Source organism: Balaenoptera musculus, chromosome 5 (genome assembly GCF_009873245.2).
Source record: "Balaenoptera musculus isolate JJ_BM4_2016_0621 chromosome 5, mBalMus1.pri.v3, whole genome shotgun sequence".
In the NCBI taxonomy this organism is placed as follows: Eukaryota; Metazoa; Chordata; class Mammalia; order Artiodactyla; family Balaenopteridae; genus Balaenoptera; species Balaenoptera musculus.
Window position 1 is genome coordinate 61,284,078 of NC_045789.1, and position 19,964 is coordinate 61,304,041.

Below are 19,964 nucleotides of genomic sequence, written 5' to 3' on the forward strand. Positions count from 1 at the left end.
TCAATTTACATTCCCACCAACAGCGTACAAGGGTTCCCTTTTCTCCACATCCTCTCCAGCATTTGTTGTTTGCTAGATTTTCTGATGATGCACATTCTAACCAGTGTGAGGTGATACCTTGTTGTTGTTTTGATTTGCATTTCTCTAATAATTAGTGATGTTAAGAAGCTTTACATATACCTCTTGGCCATCTGTATGTCTTCTTTGGAGAAATGTCTATTTAGGTCTTCTGCCCATTTTTGGATTGGGTTGTTTGTGTTTTTGATATTGAGCTGCATGAGCTGCTTGTATGTTTTGGAGATTAATCCTTTGTCAGTGGCTTCATTTGCAAATATTTTCTCCCATTCTGAGGGTTGTCTTTTGGTCTTGTTTATGGTTTCCTTTGCTGTGCAAAAGCTTTTAAGTTTCATTAGGTCCCATTTGTTTATTTTTGTTTTTATTTCCATTACTCTAGGAGGTGGGTCAAAAAAGATCTTGCTGTGATTTATGACAGTGTGTTCTTCCTATGTTTTCCTCTAACAGTTTTATGGTGTCTGGTCTTATATTTAGGTCTTTAATCCATTTTGAGTTTATTTTTGTGTACGGTGTTAGGGAGTGTTCTAATTTCATTCTTTTACATGTAGCTGTCCAGTTTTCCCAGCACAACTTATTGAAGAGGCTGTCTTTTCTCCATTGTATATACTTGCCTCCTTTGTCATATATTAGTTCACCACAGGTGCATGGGTTTATCTCTGGGCTTTCTATCCTGTTCCATTGATCTATATTTCTGTTTTTGCGCCAGTACCATACTGTCTTGATTACTGTAGCTTTTAAGTATAGTCTGAAGTCAGGGAGCCTGATTCCTCCAGTTCTGTTTTTTTTCCTTCAAGATTGCTTTGGCTCTTCAGGGTCTTTTGTGCCTCCATAAAAATTTTAAGATTTTTTTGTTCTAGTTCTGTAAAAAATGCCACTGGTAATTTGATAGGGATGGCACTGAATCTGTAGATTGCTCTGGGTAGTATAGTCATTTTCACAATATTGGTTCTTCCAATCCAAGAACATGGTATATCTCTCCATCTGTTTGTAACATCTTTGATTTCTTTCATCAGTGTCTTATAATTTTCTGAGTACACGTCTTTTACCTTCTTAGGTAATTTTATTCCTAGGTATTTTATTCTTTTTTGTTGCAATGGCTAATGGGATTGTTTCCTTAATTTCCCTTTCTGATCTTTCATTGTTAGTGTGGAGGAATGCAAGAGATTTTTGTGCATTAATTTTGTACCTTGAACTTTACCAAATTCATTGATTAGCTCTAATAGTTTTCTCGTGGCACCTTTAGGATTATCTATGTATAGTATTCTGTCATCTGCAAACAGTGACAGATTTACTTCTTCTTTTGCAATTTGAATTCCTTTTATTTCTTTTTCTTCTCTGATTGCCGTGGCTAGGACTTCCAAATTTATGTTGAATTATAGTGGACAGAGTGGACATCCTTGTCTTATTGCTGATCTTAGAGGAAGTATTTTCAGTTTTTTTACAATTGAGAATGATGTTTGTTGTGAGTTTGTCATATATGGCTTTTAGTATGTTGACGTAGGTTCCCTCTATGCCCACTTTCTGGAGAGTTTTTATCATAAATGGGTGATGAATTTTGTCAACTTTTTCTGCCTCTACTGAGATGATCATATGTTTTTTATTCTTCAATCTGTTAATATGGTGTATCACAGTGATTGATTTGCATATATTGAAGAATCCTTGTATCCCTGGGATAAATCCCACTTGATCATAGTGTATGATCCTTTTAATATGTTGTTGGATTCTGTTTGCTAGTATTTGTTGCAGATTTTTGCATCTATATTCATCAGCAATAGTGATCTGTAATTTTCTTTTTTTTTTTTTGTAGTATCTTTGTCTGCTTTTGGTATCAGGGTGATGGTAGAATGAGTTTGGGAGTGTTCCTTCCTCTGCAATTTTTTGGAAGAGTTTGAGAGGATGGGTGTTAGCTCTTCTCTAAATGTTTGATAGGATTCACCTGTGAAGCTATCTGGTCCTGGACTTTTGTTTGTTGGAAGATTTTTAATCACAGTTTCAATTTCATTACTTGTGATTAGTCTGTTCATATTTTCTATTTCTTCCTGGTTTAGTCTTGGAAGGTTATACCTTTGTAAGAATTTGTCCATTTATTCCAAGTTGTTCACTTTATTGGCATAGAGTTGCTTGTAGTAATCTCTTATGAGTCTTTCTATTTCTGTGGTGTCCATTGTAACTTCTCCTTTTTCATTTCTGATTTTATTGATTTGAGTCCTCTCCCTCTTTTTCTTGATGAGTCTGGCTAAAGGTTCTGGTTTTATTGATTTTTGCTATTGTTTTCTTTGTTTCTATTTCATTTATCTCTGCTCTGATCTTTATGATTTCTTTCCTTCTACTAACTTTGGGTTTTCTTTGTTCTTCTTTCTCTAGTTCCTTTACATGTAAGGTTAGATTGTTTATTTGAGATTTTTCTTGTTTCTTGAGGTAGGATCATATTGCTATAAACTTCCCTCTTAGAACTGCTTTTGCTGCATCCCATTGGTTTTGGATTGCTGTGTTTTTGTTGTCATTTGTCTCTAGGAATTTTTTGATTTCCTGTTTGATTTCTTCAGTGATCTCTTGGTTATTTAGTAACTTATTGTTTAGCCTCCATGTGTTTGTGTTTTTTACGTTTTCTCCCCTGTAATTTATTTCTAGTCTCATAGCATTGTGGTCAGAAAAGATGCTTGATATGATTTTAATTTTCTTAAATTTACCAAGGCTTGATTTGTGACTCAAGATGTGATCTATCCTGGAGAATGTTCCATGTGCACTTGAGAAGAAAGTGCAATCTGCTGTTTTTGGATGGAAAGTCCTATAAATATCAATTAAAACTATCTTGTCTATTGTGTCATTTAAAGCTCGTGTTTCCTTATTAATTTTCTGTTTGCTTGATCTGTCCTTTGTTGTAAGTGAGGTGTTAAAGTTCCCCACTATTATTGTGTTACTATTGATTTCCTCTTTTATAGCTGTTAGCATTTGTCTTACGTATTGAGGTGCTCCTATGTCGGGTGCATATATATTTATAATTATTATATCTTCTTCTTGAATTGATCCCTTGATCATTATGTAGTGTCCTTCTTTGTCTCTTGTAACATTCTTTATTTTAAAGTCTATTTTTTCTGATATGAGCATTGCTACTCCATCTTTCTTTTGATTTCCATTCCCTCTCTTTCAGTGTATGTGTTCCTAGGTCTGAAGTGTGTCTCTTTTAGACAGCATATATTCAGGTCTTGTTTTTGTATTCATTCAGTGAACCTGTGTCTTTTGGTTGGTGCATTTAATCCATTCATATTTAAGGTAATTATCAATCTGTATGTTCCTATTACCATTTTCTTAATTGTTTTGGGTTTGTTTTTGCAGGTTCTTTTCTACTCTGTGTTTCCCACTTAGAGAAGTTCCTTTAGCATTTGTTGTAGAGCTGGTTTGGTGGTGCTGAATTCTCTTAGCTTTGCTTGCCTGTAAACATTTTAATTTCTCTGTCAAATCTGAATGAGATCCTTGCCATGTAGAGTGATCTTGGTTGTAGGTTATTTCCTCTCATCACCTTACATAAATCATGCCACTCCCTTCTGGCTTGTAGAGTTTCTGCTGAGAAACCAGCTGTTAACCTTATGGGAGTTCTATTGTATGTTGTCATTTTTCCCTTGTTGCTTTTAATAATTTTTCTTTGTCTTTAATTTTTGTCAATTTGATTACTGTATGTCTTGGCAAGTTTCTCCTTGTGTTTATCCTGCCTGGGAGTCTCTGCGCTTCCTGGTTTTGGGTGGCTATTTCCTTTCCCATATTAGGGAAGTTTTCGACTATAATCTCTTCAAATATTTTCTCGGGTCCTTTTTATCTCTCTTCTCCTTCTAGGACCCTTATAATGTGAATGTTGGTGCATTTCATGTTGCCCCAGAGGTCTCTTAGGCTGTCTTGATTTCTTTTCATTCTTTTTTCTTTATTCTGTTTCACAGCAGTGATTTCCACCATTCTGTCTTCCGGGTCACTTGTCCATTCTTCTGCCTCAGCTATTCTGCTATTGATTCCTTCTAGTGTATTTTTCATTTCAGTTATTGTATTGTTCATCTCTGTTTGTTTGTTCTTTAATTCTTCTAGGTCTTTGTTAAACATTTCTTGTATCTTCTCAATCTTTGCCTCCATTCTTTTCCGAGGTCCTGGATCATCTTCACTATCATTATTCTGAATTCTTTTTTGGAAAGTTGCCTATCTCCACTTCATTTAGTTGTTTTTCTGGGGTTTTATCTTTTTCCTTCATCTGGTACATAGTCCTCTGCCTTTTCATTTTGTCTATCTTTCTGTGACTGTGCTTTTCATTCCACAGGCTGCAGGATTGTAGTTCTTCTTGCTTCTGCTGTCTGCTCTCTGGTAGATGAGGCAATCTAAGAGGCTTGTGCGAGCTTTCTGATGGGAGGGACTGGCAGTGTGTAGAGCTGGGTGTTTCTCTGTTGGGCAGAGCTTAGTAAAACTTTAATTCGCTTGTCTGCTGATGGGTAGGTTTGAGTTCCCTCCCTGTCGGTTGTTTAGCCAAATGTGAACCAGCACTGGAGGCTACAGGCTCTTTGATGGGGCTAATGGCAGACTCCAGATGACTCATGCCAAGGAGTACTTCCCAGAACTTCTGCTGCCAGTGTCCTTGTCCCCACAATTAGCCACAGCCGCCCCCCCACCCCACCTCTGCAGGAGACCCTCCAACACTAGCAGGTAGGTCTGGTTCAGTCTCTATGGCGTCACTGCTCCTTCTCCTGGGTCCTGGTGTGCACACTATTTTGTGTGTGACCTCCAAGAGTGGAGCCTCTGTTTCCCCCAGGCCTGTCAAAGTCCTGCAATCAAATCCTGCCAGTCTTCAAAATCTGATTCTCTGGGAATTCCTCCTCCCATTGCCAGACCCCCAGGTTGGGAAGCCTGATGTGGGGCTCAGAACATTCAGTCCAGGTTGGGTGGACTTCTGTAGCATAAGTGTTCTCCAGTTTGTGAGTCGCCCACCCAGTGGTTATGGGATTTGATTTTATTGTTATTGTGCCCCTCCTACCGTCTCATTGCGGCTTCTCCTTTGTCTTTGAATATGAAGTATCTTATTTGGTGAGTTGCAGTGTTTTCCTGTCATTGATTGTTCAGCAGTTAGTTGTGATTCTGGTGCTCTGGAAAGAGGGAGTGAGCACACTACTCTTGCAAGAGGGAGTGGGTCGTTCTACTCCGCCATCTTGAACCAATCTCTAAAAATATTTTTTAAGTTCTTTCAACCCTGCTAAAACTTAGAACCATACTTAAAAGATTAAAGGGGGAGAAAAAACAGCAAAAATAAACTCTTCCTTGATCAAAGACTTTTGTTCAGACAAACTTTTTAGAAACACTTTTGTATCAAACCAAAGTCAGGTCTCTGACACAATTACAAGTTCTAAATACAGATCAGTGAGGAAAAATATATGATTTGTTGGAATCAATTTATACATAATGGCAGTACATTCATCTAATTTTTTTTTAAAGTACAGAATGTAGCTACACCTTAGAAAACAGAAAAGGCCTTTCACCTTGTGAAGGTGATCTTATAAAACTAAGAAGGTAGTAAAGTTTTCTTAATCTGGATTTTAAAGTTAGAATAGTGTTCTTAGCTTCCGAGACATAGAGTTGGCTTGTCTATGGTGGTAGTGTTTTTATTGAAAGGATGGATGTATTTATTAGAAACCCCACTAGTTTTTATTTTTAAGAGATTACACATATGGTGCTATAACAGAGACCCAAGGTAAAGGTGACTCAAATAAGAAGCAAGTTGATTTTTCTCAAAAGTAATGATGGGAGAGTAATCGATCCAAGATAATGGATTAGCATCATGGTGTCATAGACACAGGCCCATGTATTTTGTGGTTCTGCCATGTCTATGGCATAACCCTCACGTACAAGGTCCAAGGTTACTTGTTGCCATACTTGTACTCTTATTAGAAAGATGCAGGAGGAAGGGAAATGATGGTGAACTCTTAGGAATAAGACCTGAAATTTCTACTCATCCATACTTCTCATATTCCATGGGTCAACACTTAATGTGACCACACTTAGTTGCAAGGAAGGCCGAACAATGTAGTCTTCTAGTCAGCTGCCATTTGCCAAGCTACAATTTCTATTCTCTACAGAAAAATGGGGAGACATGTATTGTGTAAAACCTAGCAGTTTCTCCCACGACAATTTTCACATTGTTTTGAAGGTGGTTTTCCTTGATAGTTCAAAGTCTCTGACACTCAGGAGCTGGCCTATTTTACTGGATAATTAGATGACACCTTGAGGTTTTGCCAACAGCTCAGAACCAAGCCATTGTGGAAATATTTACTGTTCATTTCAGCTGAGGGGAAATGGTGCTGTTTGAGTTGGAGAGGAGGGGGTGTGACTTTGATCCTTTTCTATGATCTATCTCAGGGACAGAGATTCTGAGCTGCAGTAACATGTGCAATAACTTTTAAACTCATTTTGGACTCTGTTTTCTTCTGTTATTTTTAAGGAATATAACACATAAAGATGACTTAGAATTATAGAAAAATTTTAAGGGACTTTTCAAATATTTTCTGTTCTTCCGCTCTGATGTTCATTGATTTTATTGTACCAATTGTTTACATATAAGAAGCAAAAATAACAGTTTTAATATAATCAACGAACTAAAGGGAAGTGTAATACATGTGATTGTCCAGAGGCTATGGCACCATGTTGTAGATTTTCCAAGGGTCTCCGATACCCCAGACCCAGAAAGGTAGGCATCCCAACCTGAGAAATGATCTGCTATGTAAATACACAGATATTTTAGTCCATGAAGATCTAATTAATGTCTCTCATGTAATCACTCCCTTTTAAGATCTTAAACTAAAAACCTAACTCTGAAAATTAAAACTCTAATGGACAAAATAAATGAAAAAAAAAAAAATCCATCAGCCTCAGCATGGTGGACCTGGTGATATGTTGGTATTTTGTTGTGTGTGGCAATACCCCAGGTAAAAATCAAAACTTGTGGTCTTGCTACTTGTTACAGTAGCCACAGTGATCTTTTAAAAACTAAAGTCTTATCATGTCACTTTGATGAAAGCCAATAGATTCCAACTTCCTTCAGTGAAAGCCAGAGTCTTCCTCTTGGCCTTCAAGCATTGCATGCTTTTTTCTCCTTTTCTGACTTAGTCTCTCCTCCTAGCTTGATTAACTACAGCCACTTGTGCTTCTTGCTATTTCTGGAACACACCAACTATTCCTGGAATTCTGCCTCCAAGCCTTTACCATTGTTTTTGCCTCTGCCTGGAATATTCTTCTCCCAGATATCTTATAGGGCTTGTTCCCTTACTTCATTATGTTTCTGCCCAAAATGTCACCCAGTCAGAGAGACATTCCCTGACTAGTGTGTTTAAAATAAAACCTTTCAGTCACTTTCTGCCCGCTTAGGCTGATTTATTTATTTCCTTCTTAGCACTCATGCATTTAATTCATTGTTCATCATTGTCTTTTTTTCCATTAAAGGGTAATCCCCATGAGGGCAGTGACTTTCTATGTTCACATTCACTGCTGATCTTCATAGCTTAGAACAGTATCTAATGATTTGTCGGGCTTCAATACAAATCTGTTGAATAAATGAATAAAATAATGTCGTAGAATTTCTAATGGAAAGGAGCAGGAAGTTGTTGGACAAAGCCTCCCTTGATATTGAAGGCAACCAGTGGATTGGGTGAGTTTGTGAGAAAAATTCATGACTTTACCCAGTCAACTAGAAATTCCACCTTTAACTTGGTTCTGTGTTATCCCATAGAAGATTCCACCTATTATTTTTTCACCTGACTTAACAGTGACATGTGGAATCCATTGCATTTGTATTTTTTTTCAAATACAATTTGAAGCTGAACTAAATCTTTTATTTTTATACTGATAAAAGAGAGAGCTTTATATCTAAGACCAGCATCTTTACAGAAAAACAGGACCAGGTAACTGTCAGAGTCATACACAACTAAGGAAGTGCTATGATAAATGGAGTGTCTGATAAGAAGTTGCTAGAACCATAATGCATACCAAGAATTATCCTGTGACAACATCTCACTGATTAGAGAAAAGACCCATTCTCCTGACTATTCACAACTCAGCCTCATTCATTTCTATCTGTAATGCATAACTAAAAGGCTTGACATAAAAAAACCCAGTGCTTCAGAGGATTACATTTTTTTTTTTTTATAACAATGCATCTCCACTAACAGAGAGCAAAGGAAAATAGAGCTATTGCTGCAGCAATAGAATTCATAGAAATATCAGCTGTGGTTTCCCTAGGGACACACTAGCAGAAAATTGCAAGATATCATTTCAGTAAGGGATAAAAGTAATTCCAGAAGGTATGGAGAAGCCAGACAACCTCTCAATTCATTTATCAAAGTGCCTGCAGCTCCCTTTTCAAGTCAGGTGAAACAACAATAAATATTTGCAAAGTAAATTAATCTGTACCCAAAGCATTTTAATAAATAAAAGGTCAAAAGAACACAGTACAGAGCTTTTAGCTCTTGCCAATTCTGTAAGTGAAATTTGATTGCAAAGGAGAAAAAATAACATAAAGGCAATAAAAATACAAAGAGCTATTGTAGAAAAGCTGGCCCTACTCATTTTATATTCATTATTTGAATTCAATTTGAATCATAAAATGGTCACATAATATAAAGTGCGGCAGGTAGTTAGTAACCAAAGTGTAAGATCTAAAGTTTCCATTTTGATTAGTAGTGGAAAAAATTTAAAAAGATTAAAAAATGCTTAGTACCAGAAGAGGTGGATGTATATTTTACTAAATTGCAATGGGGAGTTAGAGGAATTTTCAGCTGGAGAAAGAATTCTTCTAGGAGCAAGCTCAGATAATTTCTTTGTTTCTGTGTTTCATCTGTCCCCAAAGTGAGTAAACACACATTTCCTAAAAGTTCACTGAAACATCTAACAAAAATGTTTATTCTGAAGCAGCGTTTGCATATTTTCAATTTATTTTCATTAAAAATCAAGAGTTTTCATAATATAGAGTTTGACACCAATCACATTGACAATAACAAAAAAAATTACAATAGAACTTGTACTGCCTGAGAAATTTCTCTTGTGGCAGGCCATATTCTACATTTATAAGTTTAAGAAACTATGAAACAAATATCTAGAGCCCTATGGATGGTTAAAAACAAATATAGCTCCAGGGTAGTGTATATTACTTTATACTGAACATCCTCATTCTTGCCAGGCAGGCATCTCAAGCCCACCCACCCATCATGTGTTAAACTGAATTTGCTTATTTTGTACCCTTTGTATTTTTTTTTAAACATGATTGACTTCAGTGTTACCAAAATCTTAAAGGAATTTTCAATTCTCTTCTTTACCCTCATCAAATCGCTCAAACACTTCTGTTTATGTTTCTAAAATGTGCTTGCCCCCTTTTATTCGTATCTAATATGATTGTATCAATTCAAGTCCTCATCACTTCTCATCTCAACCATTACAGTAGCCCCCTAGGTACCCCTGCTCCTGCTGCACTCAAATCAGTTGTTTCCCCCCGGTGTGGTACACAAAAACACATCTGCCAATGTCAGAGCTTGAGATCTTGCAATGGTTCCCTATTACGAAGTTGAAGTCTTTTAATATAACATTTAAGTCATTCTATGATTTGGCCCTATGCTCCCTCTCCTTAACCCCTCTTACCACTTCATGCCTCATTCACCAAATTTCTTGTGGCTCCATAAACATACCATGCTGTTCTTTGCCTCCTTGACTTCACTTAAATGTTTACAAGTGTGTGTACACTGTGTGTTTAGTGCATGTCATGTCTGGAGTAATAATAGTGATAATGATAATAATAATAATAGTAATCACTTCCATAGGTTTTCTCTAAAACAAGCCCTGTTGTAAGCAATATGTATATATAAATGCACTTAAATCTAACAAAAGATCTATGAGAGATGTACAATTATTATCTCATTTTATATGTAAGGGAACTGAGGCACATTTATCCTAATTAACGTACTTAGCTAGTGAACTGGGAGCTGGAATATAAATCTAGAGTCTGGTTTCAGATTTTATGCTGTTAAACATTTTCAACTGGTTATTTCTACTCATTATTCTAAAACCAAATGTAGGATCCCCATCCTCCAAAGTACATTCCATTTCCATGAGATAAAATTAAGTACATGTTCTCTCTACTGTAGTCCTTATATATTGAATTCTGTTATCCCTGAAATTGAAGCAAGCCATTAGACCATAGGCTCTATCAAAAAAGATATCCAATCTGTTTCATCTAAAATCTTCCAAGCACATAATATTGTTGATAAATGTTTGTTAGACAGAACATCCTTACTGTTTATATAGAACATATTTGCATCAAAATCTGGAATATATCGGGATATATTTGCTTTACAATGTTTTGTTAGTTTCTGTTGTAAAACGAAGTGAATCAGCTATGTGTATACACATATATCCCCTTCCTCTTGGACCTCCTTCCCCCCCCCCCCCCATCCCACCTATCTAAGGGCCAAATTTTTTTTCCTGTGTAAAATGAGAATAAAAACAATGCCTACCTCACAACACTTTGTTGAAAATAATAAGATAATATGTATGTTTACCACAAGATAAGCACTACACTAATAGATTGGCTCTGCTTATTTTACCCTGTTCTAAGCAATTTGGGGTCATAGATATCAATTGTGAGTTTAAATCATTTAATTATGAGAATATTCCAATATTGATTTTACTGTATTCAACATATTTTTTCACTTAATTTGTTGTTAAAAGAAGAATTTGTAAATTCTTCTTCGCTTTGAAAAAGTCACTCTAACAAAACAATACTTTAAAATCAGGAATATTGGTAATGTAGGCTTGTCATTTTTTGATGAGCCTCAGGAAAACTACTGGAGTGTTTTGTTTATTTAATCATGGTTGATACCCTAAAGTCCTTAGTAAGAAAAAGGCAAAGACTTTCCTGAGAATGAGAACATATCTTTTTTTTAAAAAAGGCAGAAATATTTGACAGTGTTATTTTTTAAGATAAGTCAGGTCAGCTCACTCAGCTCCACTCCTGTAGACAGCTGCTCAGGGATTTTCTCTTTTAAGTGTTTATGCCTTTCCTATATATGTCACAGAAACTTTTATTGATGGAAGAGTGTTGAAAATGACTTGTATTAACATATGTAAATAATCTCATCTTTACAAATATGTGCACACATGCACACCCACACTCACACACAAGCCCTAACACTATGAGAATAGTTTTATCTATCAGATGAAGACCTGACTTGGACCAGTATTCTTGCTTTTGCCTTTCCTCACGCCCAGCTCTAACATGTCTGTTAAGGGATCTAATCATTTTGCCTCGAGCCTGTCACCAGGTTCGTGGTAGAAGGATTCAATATCAGACTCCTTTTTTTGTATTGAAAGCAATTTCCTAGTAAGATCACATATTTACATGTATTTCAGCCTTGCTACTATCCCAAATCCCCATTTCTACATTCTTTTGTTTCCTGAGATCAGTGAACCCATAATTATTTTGACCATCACAGTTTGATATATATTTTGCTTGTCTGAAAGAATTGCTCCCTGCTGTCCCAGTGTTTGTCCTGTTCTGTTATTCCTTTTACCTCAGACTTTTCTAGACCTCTACTAAGCAGACCTTGAGACTTAGGTTATGACACTCATATGATATCATATTATAACCTCTTTCTCTCTCTCTCTCCCTCTCTCTCTCTCTCCCCACCACACACACACACATATACACATACATAATGACAATGTAATATAACAAACATTTAATTTTTGTTTCATACTATGTTTTCAGACGTTGATACTCGCAAAATGAGAAGAACACATAGAATTACATGGAATTATGTTTGGACTTTTACTTACTTTTTTTTTTTTTTTTTAATTATTTATTTATTTATTTATTTTTGGCTGTGTTGGGTCTTCGTTTCTGTGCGAGGGCTTTCTCTAGTTGTGGCGAGCGGGGGCCACTCTTCAACGCGGTGTGCGGGCCTCTCACTATCGCGGCCTCTCTTGTTGCGGAGCACAGGCTCCAGACGCGCAGGCTCAGTAGTTGTGGCACACAGGCTTAGGTGCTCCGTGGCATGTGGGATCTTCCCGGACCAGGGCTCGAACCCGTATCCCCTGCATTGGCAGGCAGATTCTCAACCACTGCACCACCAGGGAAGCCCCTTTTACTTACTTTTTAACAGCAAATATATTATCCTCATTTCTCTTGATATTCACTCATTCACTCAAGGCCTATACCTCTTGTACCATGTGCTTGCCTAAAAATTTCTGACATGGCAATCCCTTTACATTTTATGTTCTGATACTTAAATACTTCTAGGAAAAAAAATGACTATTCACCCCAAAGTTAACTCTGTAACATGATCAAACTCAACAGTAGTATAGAATAGGAAACAACTCAGGAGCATGCTTTTTATTATGTAAAAAATAGATTTTTTTAAAACTACATTTACTAGTTTAAATATAATATATATATATTCATATATATGTATATATAATTTTTCTAATAGGAGACTGGCAAAACCATGATTAAAAGCATGATTGTGTTTGGAATGGAAAATTAAGCTATAAGTTAGAATCAAACTCAAGGAAAAGCCCTTCCCAATACAAAAGTTTTCCCCAATGACCTCTATCTATTAATTCTGCACATAGGAAATAAGATCAATTGGTTGATTATAAATCAGACTACCAACTACCCAGATGGATTACATAAAGAATGGCAAAATAAGACATATATACCTCAAGAAAGTACATTCTGAAAGTATAGACTGCAGGTAATTAAAATTAGTAATGCTGTATTGTTAACAACTTTTCCAAAAGAGTGTATGTTACCTTAGGAAGTACACTGTTTTTGAAGACACAAAACTTTAGTTACCTAAAGTTTACTATTTAGTAAAGAAAAACAGCCCCAGGAAAAATTTTGAATACCGATTTAATATCTGCTTACAGAAGGAAAATGGATCACTCAGGAACCTTTTTTTTTTTTAAATATACATTTATTTTTTTTTAATGTAAGGAATTGGCTCAAGTGGTTATGGAGGCTGAGAAGCTGAGATGTCCCAAGATATGGAGTTGGCAAGGTGAAGACCCAGAAGAACTGATGGCTTTTCCAGTCTCAGTCTAGAGCACATGCCAACGGTGTAAGTTCCAATATGAGTCTGAGTCCTAAGGCAGGAGAAGACTAATGTCCCACACTGGTCTAAGTTTTCAAACTCCAGTTTAGCCATAATCTTGTTCTTCAAGTAGTATGTAATAGAAGACCTGACAGACAGCAAGCCAAACTGCTGAGAAGCTGAGCTGTGCAGCAGAGTATTCCAGGTGCAACCAAACGAGAAGGGAGAACAAGTCTCCGAACCTCCACCTCGAGGGCAAGGACCTTGGGAGGTTTGTGGGATAAAGAATAAAGAAGCAGGGCGTTCTGAGGTATGAGGAGCTTGGGGAGGGTGGGGAAAGGTGATTGGAAAAAGGTGCAGTAATCTTGCCAGGCATAATTAAGCTGCAGGAGATCAATAAAACTAAAAGCTGGTTCTTTGAGAAGATAAACAAAATTGATAAACCATTAGCCAGACTCATCAAGAAAAAAAGGGAGAAGACTCAAATCAATAGAATTAGAAATGAAAAAGGAGTAGTAACAACTGATACTGCAGAAATACAAAGGATCATGAGAGATTACTACAAGCAACTATATGCCAATAAAATGGACAACCTGGAAGAAATGGACAAACTCTTAGAAATGCACAACCTTCCAAGACTGAACCAGGGAGAAATAGAAAATATGAACAGACCAATCACAAGCACTGAAATTGAAACTGTGATTAAAAAGCTTCCAACAAAAAAAGCCCAGGACCAGGTGGCTTCACAGGCGACTTCTATCAAATATTTAGAGAAGAGCTAAAACTTATCCTTCTCAAACTCTTGCAAAATATAGCAGAGGGAGGAACACTAGCAAACTCCTTCTACAAGGCCACCTTCACCCTGATACCAAAACCAGACAAAGATGACACAAAGAAAGAAAACTACAGGCCAATATCACTGATGAACATAGATGCAAAAATCCTCAACAAAATACTAGCAAACAGAATCCAGCAGCACATTAAAAGGATCATACACTATGATCAAGTGGGGTTTATCCCAGGAATGCAAGGATTCTTCAATATATGCAAATCAATCAACGTGATACACCATATTAACAAATTGAAGGAGAAAAACCATATGATCATCTCAATAGATGCAGTGAAAGCTTCTGACAAAATTCAAAACAATTTATGATAAAAACCCTGCAGAAAGTAGGCATAGAGGGAACTTTCCTCAACATAATAAAGGCCATATAGGACAAACCCACAGCCAGTATTGTCCTCAATGGTGAAAAACTGAAACCATTTCCACTAAGATCAGGAACAAGACAAGGTTGCCCACTCTCACCACTGTTATTCAACGGAGTTTTAGAAGTTTTAGCCACAGCAATCAGAGAAGAAAAAGAAATAAAAGGAATCCAAATCAGAAAAGAAGAAGTAAAGCTGTCACTGTTTGCAAATGACATGATACTATACATAGAGAATCCTAAATATGCTACCAGAAAACTACTAGAGGTAATCAATGAATTTGGTAAAGTAGCAGGATACAAAATTAATGCACAGAAATCTCTTGCATTCCTATACACTAATGATGAAAAATCTGAAAGTGAAATGAAGAAAACACTCCCAATTACCATTGCCACAAAAAGAATAAAATATCTAGGAATAAACCTACCTAAGGAGACAAAAGACCTGTATGCAGAAAATTATAAGACACTGATGAAAGAAATTAAAGATGATACAAATAGATGGAGAGATATACCATGTTCTTGGATTGGAAGAATCAACATTGTGAAAAATACTCTACTACCCAAAGCAATCTACAGATTCCATGCAATCCCTATGAAACTACCACTGGCAGTTTTCAAAGAACTAGAACAAAAAATTTCACAATTTGTGTGGAAACACAAAAGATCCAGAATACCCAAAGCAATCTTGAAAATGAAACACGGAGCTGGAGGGATCAGGCTCCCTGACTTCAGACTATACTACAAAGCTACAGTAATCAAGACAGTATGGTACTGGCACAAAAACAGAAATACAGATCAATGGAACAGGTTAGAAATCCCAGAGATAAACCCACACACATATGGTCACCTTATCTTTGATAAAGGAGGCAAGAATATACAGTGGAGAAAAGACAGCCTCTTCAATAAGTGGTGCTGGGAAAACTGGGTAGCTACATGTAAAAGAATGAAATTAGAACACTCCCTAACACTGTACACAAAAATAAACTCAAAATGGATTAAAGACCTAAATGGAAGGCCAGACACCATCAAACTCTTAGAGGAAAACATAGGCAGAACACTCTATGACATAAATCACAGCAAGCTCCTTTTTGACCCACTTCCTAGAGAAATGGAAATAAAAACAAAAATAAACAAATGGGACCTAATGAAACTTAAAAGCTTTTGCACTGCAAAGGAAACCATAAACACGATGAAACGACAACCCTCAGAATGGGAGAAAATATTTGCAAATGAAGCAACTGACAAAGGATTAATCTCCATAATTTACAAGCAGCTCATGCAGCTCAATATCAAAAAAACAAACAACCCAATCCAAAAATGGGCAGAAGACCTAAACAGACATTTCTCCAAAGAAGATATACAGATTGCCAACAAACACATGAAAGAATGCTCAACATCATTAATCATTAGAGAAATTCAAATCAAAACTACAATGAGATATCATCTCACACCGGTCAGAAGGGCCATCATCGAAAAATCTAGAAACAATAAATGCTGGAGAGGGTGTGGAGAAAAGGGAGCCCTCTTGCACTGTTGGTGGGAAAGTAAATTGATACAGCCACTATGGAGAACAGTATGGAGGTTCCTTAAAAAACTAAAAATAGAACTACCATATGACCCAGCAATCCCACTACTGGGCATATACCCTGAGAAAACCATAATTCAAAAAGAGTCACGTACCAAAATGTTCATTGCAGCTCTATTTACAATAGCCTGGACATGGAAGCAACCTAAGTGTCCATCAACAGATGAATGGATAAAGAAGATGTGGCATATATATACAATGGAATACACTCAGCCATAAAAAGAAACGAAATTGAGTTATTTGTAGTGAGGTGGATGGACCTAGTATCTGTCATACAGAGTGAAGTAACTCAGAAAGAGAAAAACAAATACCGTATGCTAACACATATATATGGAATCTAAAACAAACAAAAAAAGAAAATGGTCAGAAGAACCTAGGGGCAAGATGGGAATAAAGATGCAAATCTACTAGAGAATGGACTTGAGGATACGGGGAAGGGGAAGGGGAAGCTGTGAAAAAGTGAGAGAGTGGCATGGACATATATACACTACCAAACTTAAAATAGATAGCTAGTGGGAAGCAGCCGCATAGCACAGGGAGATCAGCTCGGTGCTTTGTGACCACCTAGAGGGGTGGGATAGGGAGGGTGGGAGGGAGGGAAATGCAAGAGGGAAGAGATATGCATTTATATGTATATGTATAACTGATTCACTTTGTTATAAAGCAGAAACTGACACACCCTTTTAAAGCAATTATACTCTAATAAAGATGTTAAAAATAATAATTAAGCTGCAGGCTTCTGTACATTTAAAAATGGAGGTTCATTAGCATGATCTTAGGGTGGAATTTTGGACCTTCTTGCTCACCCTAGCTACTTGCAGCACCACATTAAATACCAGCGTTTGCTGAAGAAGAAATACTTATGTCCCCATCCCTCCTGTGGGCGACTCTTCAGGCTCCAGAAGTAACTTCTATGACATGCCAAACATCATACAGATCAAAGAGATTATATCTGTGAATACTGTGCTCGAGCCTTCAAGAGTTCCCACAATCTGGCAGTGCACCGGATGATACACACTGGCAAGAAGCCATTACAATGCGAGATCTGTGGATTTACTTGTCGGCAAAAGGTATCCCTTAATTGGCACATGAAGAATCATGATGCAGACTCCTTCTACCTGTTTTCTTGCAATATCTGTGGCAAAAAAAAATGAGAAGAAGGACAGCGTAGTGGCTCACAAAGCAAAAAGCCACCCTGAGGTGCTGATTGCCGAAGCTCTGGCTGCCAATGCAGGCGCCCTCATCACCAGCACAGATATCTTGGGCACTAATCCAGAGTCCCTGAAACAACCTGCAGACGGTCAGGGTCTTCCTCTTCTTCTTGAGCCCTTGGGAAACACCACCTCTGGAGAGTGCCTCCTGCTAGAAGCTGAAGGGATGTCAAAGTCATCCTGTAGTGGGAAGGAACCAGTGAGCCTGATGGCTGATGGGAAGATCTTAGTGCAAAGTGGCAGCAGTGGAGGCGCTGAAGGACTGGTCATGAACTCGGATATACTCGCTGCTACCACAGAGGTTCTGATTGAAGATTCAGACTCTACTGGACCTTAGTGGAAGGGAAGACTCTGGGCACAGGGACAGCTAAGACTTTGTATTTAAAAGACAAAAAGGACAAAAATAATAATAATAATTAAAGCATTTAAAATCTAGTAAAATAAAAAAAATTAGAGAATTTTCAGAAATTCTCTAATATACCATTTTAAAGAGAAATAATTATTTTTCTTTCAGCATAATTGTTTGTGACGACTATTTCAGGAACTTTGTAATATAAAATAAGAAAAACAATTTTAGCATGAAACAATAATTAGGTGGAAAGGATTTATACTTTTTATGGAAAATTTATCTATTATTTATAAATTTCACTTTAGAAATATTATGCATTTATTAAATTTATGTTTTGTGCCAAACACTGCATGGGTTGTTTTATTTCAGTTGTTTTACTAAATATTCCTTGCAAAGAAAACTAAATTGTATGATTTGTTTTTCACAGATATCTATAAGGTATTAAATTTTCACCAGGAATTGTAAATTGTAAAGACAAACAGGTGGAACAGATTTTTCAATACTCTAATTTGAGGGGAAAATTTAAACATGTTTTAAATTTCTTATATTAAAGCAGGCAAATTTGATGAAAATGGAATAGGTCAAAATGCAGAATTCACTAATATAAAGAGGTGATATATTCTAAAAGATACTATTAAAAAATGTTTGTAAGGTCTTTTAATATTCAAATATTAAAATTGCCTGCTTTTCTCTTTTTTGAAACAGAAGAGGGATATTTATAAGATCTAGATAAAACATAGGTTATATTGTCTCAGGTTTTGGTTTGAATGAAAGTATTTTTTTCCTACTAATAAAACTGTTGCCAGGGTTTGTGATTTTTTTTTTTTTTAATCCAAGATCTTGTACTCAGCTATTTATTTATTTATTTATTTACTTACTTACTTACTTACTTATTTATTTATTAACATCTTTATTGGAGTATAATTGCTTTACAATGGTGTGTTAGTTTCTGCTTTATAACAAAGTGAATCAGTTATACATATACATATGTTCCCATATTTCTTCCCTCTTGTGTCTCCCTCCCTCTCACCCTCCCTATCCCACCCCTCTAGGTGGTCACAAAGCACTGAGCTGATCTCCCTGTGCTATTCGGCTGCTTCCCACTAGCTGTCTATTTTAAGTTTGGTAGTGTATATATGTCCATGCCACTCTCTCACTTTGTCACAGCTTACCCTTCCCCCTCCCCATATCCTCAAGTCCATTCTCTAGTAGGTCTGTATCTTTATTCCCGTCTTGCCCCTAAGTTCTTCATGACCTTTTTTTTTTCTTTCTTTCTTAGATTCCATATATACGTGTTAGCATACGGTATTAGTTTTTCCCTTTCTGACTTACTTCACTCTGTATGACAGACTCTAAGTCCAATTACCTCACTACAAATAACTCAATTTCATTTCTTTTTATGGCTGAGTAATATTCCATTGTATATATATGCCACATCTTCTTTATCCATTCATCTGGTGATGGACACTTACGTTGCTTCCATATCCTGGCTATTGTAAATAGAGCTGCAATGAACATTTTGGTACGTGACTCTTTTTGAATTATGGTTGTCTCAGGGTATATGTCCAGTAGTGGGATTGCTGGGTCATATGGTAGTTCTATTTTTAGTTTTTTAAGGAACCTCCATACTGTTCCCCATAGTGGCTGTATCAATTTACATTCCCACCAACAGTGCAAGAGGGCTCCCTTTTCTCCACACCCTCTCCAGCATTTATTGTTTCTAGATTTTTCGATGATGGCCCTTCTGACCGGTGTGAGATGATATCTCATTGTAGTTTTGATTTGAATTTCTCTAATGATTAATGATGTTGAGCATTCTTTCATGTGTTTGTTGGCAATCTGTATATCTTCTTTGGAGAAATGTCTGTTTAGGTCTTCTGCCCATTTTTGGATTGGGTTGTTTGTTTTTTTGATATTGAGCTGCATGAGCTGCTTGTAAATTATGGAGATTAATCCTTTGTCAGTTGCTTCATTTGCAAATATTTTCTCCCATTCTGAGGGTTGTCTTTTCATCTTGTTTATGGTTTCCTTTGCTGTGCAAAAGCTTTTAAGTTTCATTAGGTCCCATTTGTTTATTTTTGTTTTTATTTCCATTTCTCTAGGAGGTGGGTCAAAAAGGAGCTTGCTGTGATTTATGTCATGGAGTGTTCTGCTTATGTTTTCCTCTAAGAGTTTGAAGCTGTTTGGCCTTCCATTTAGGTCTTTAATCCATTTTGAGTTTATTTTTGTGTACGGTGTTAGGGAGTGTTCTAATTTCATTCTTTTACATGTAGCTGCCCAGTTTTCGCCGCACCACTTATTGAAGAGGCTGTCTTTTCTCCACTCTATATTCTTGCCTCCTTTATCAAAGATAAGGTGACCATATGTGCGTGGGTTTATCTCTGGGATTTCTAACCTGTTCCATTGATCTATATTTCTGTTTTTGTGCCAGTA

At 36.7% G+C, this 19,964-nt stretch overlaps 1 pseudogene; it reads left to right on the top strand.

The window, feature by feature from the left end:
• The first annotated feature begins 6,733 nt into the window (after positions 1 to 6,733).
• Positions 6,734 to 17,519, top strand: LOC118895301 (annotated as a pseudogene).
• Positions 17,520 to 19,964: the final 2,445 nt, after the last annotated feature.